Source organism: Aotus nancymaae, unplaced genomic scaffold (assembly GCF_030222135.1).
Source record: "Aotus nancymaae isolate 86718 unplaced genomic scaffold, 86718_ANA_hifiasm-v0.15.2.pri h1tg000011l, whole genome shotgun sequence".
NCBI classification, from domain to species: Eukaryota; Metazoa; Chordata; class Mammalia; order Primates; family Aotidae; genus Aotus; species Aotus nancymaae.
In genome coordinates this window covers 60,256,280-60,258,276 of record NW_026988422.1, presented here as the reverse complement: position 1 = coordinate 60,258,276, position 1,997 = coordinate 60,256,280, and the positions used below count along the sequence as shown (strand labels likewise).

The 1,997-nt window shown below is 37.2% G+C and overlaps 1 pseudogene; it reads right to left on the bottom strand.

Annotated features, from left to right (window-relative positions):
- Positions 1–1,356: 1,356 nt before the first annotated feature.
- On the bottom strand, positions 1,357–1,673 carry LOC105734111 (cytochrome c-like; annotated as a pseudogene).
- Positions 1,674–1,997: the final 324 nt, after the last annotated feature.

Genomic DNA, 1,997 nt, shown 5'->3' with positions numbered 1-1,997 from the left:
CACTGCAACCTCCAGCTCCTGGGTTTAAGTAAATCTCCTGCCTCAGCCTCCTGAGTTGCTGGGACTACAGGCACCTGCCACCACGCTCAGCTAATTTTTGCATTTTTAGTAGAGATGGGGTTTCACCATATTGGCCAGGCTGGTCTCAAACTCCAGACCTTGTGATCTGCCCGCCTCAGCCTCCCAAAGTACTGGGATTACAGGCGTGAACCACTGTGCCCGGCCTTGTTCCACATTTTTGCCAACATTGGATGTGATCAGCCCTTCAAATTTAGATATTCTGATACATATGTGACTTTAACTTGCATCTTCTGATGACTGATAATGTTAAGCATCTTTTCATGTGTTTATTTGCCATTTGTATATCTTCTTTGCTAAAATATCTGTTCAAATCTTTTGCCCATTTGAAAAATTGTGTTCTTTGTTTTCTTTTTATTGAGTTTTGAAAGGTCTTTGTTCTAGGTATGTATCCTTTTTTTTTTAATCTGTGGTTTTCTTTTTAATTGTCTTAAGTCTTATGATCACATGTAATTTTAAAATTTGTGCATATATATCTCCTCTACTTTAATCCTTTTAAGTTGGCAAAACCACCATTCTCAATCACAAATACACAGTAGCTCTATGGTTTCATGTTTCTGAATGGCTGTTTAAAGATAATCCTAAATTGTAACTTAGTTTGACTCAGATTGTAAAGAATTCAAGAGTGAAGCTTAACTTACTACTATTTTAAAAGCATGTGACCTTATAAAATATGAGAAGTGTTAAAAGAAATCTTTGATATTACACATAAACCACACTAAAATGCCTTTCAATAAGTAAAAGGAACCATTTTAAATACAGGGAATTCTAATTAGATTGGCATAGTTAAGACCAAAAATATAAAGTAGATATTGTTAATCTTATTTATCTTCAACCCTTGCCTTTCAGAGGCAAATGAACACAAAACACAGGGGAATCTTGCTTGGTTCTCAGACAGTGAAGGAATTTCCCCAGTATTTAAATATGTTCACATAACCAGTTATATGAATCTAAATATAAAACCAATCTCCAATAAGTTTTAAGATGGCACTCACCATTGTGAAAAGCTGGACATTACTAACGAAGTCTAATCATATATTTAGAAGGGGTAAACAGTGATAGCGTTTACTGAATTGGAATTACTATTAAAATTCAAAAAACTGAACATATTCATTTAACCACAAGTCAGTCTTAGTTTTACATCAGGATTGCCCAACAAAATATTCTGTCCATCATTCATGATCTAGATTCTGGTGTATGAGATTTATTAAAGTATGGTACACATAAAAAAGTCATGAGACATTTCTGTTTTGTAATAAATAAGGCAGTGGCCAATTATTATTCATTAGTAGCTTTTTTGAGATAAGCTATTAAGTCTGCCCTTTCTGCCTTCTTCTTAATGCCAGCAAAGATCATTTTTGTTCCAGAGATGTACTTCTTGGGATTCTCCAAATACTCCATCAGGGTATCCTCTCCCCAGGTGATACCTTTGTTCTTATTGGCATCTGTGTAAGAGAATCCAACAGACTGACCTGTCCTCTGTCCAAAGAGACCATGGAGATTAGCCCCAGTCTTGTGCTTGCCTCTATTTTCCTGGTATGCCACTGGGCACACTTCTGAACAAAAATCTTCTTGTCTTTCTCAACATCACCCATATTTAATTCTCTTTCTCGTCATTGGCGCAATGAAGGTTCCCACTTCTAAGCTGGACGTCCCACTCTCTAGATACATATCCTTGATCAAATACATGATCACAGATATTTTTTCCCAGTATGTGGCTTGCCTTTTCACTCTCTTAAAAGACTTTCAGGCCAGGCGAGGTGACTCATGCCTGTAATCCCAGCACTTTGGGAGGCTGAGGCGGGCGGATCATGAGGTCAGCAGTTTGAGATCAGCTTGACTAATATGGTGAAACCCTGTCTCTACTAAAAATACAAAATTCAGCTGGGCATGGTTGCACACACTTGTAATCCCAGCTA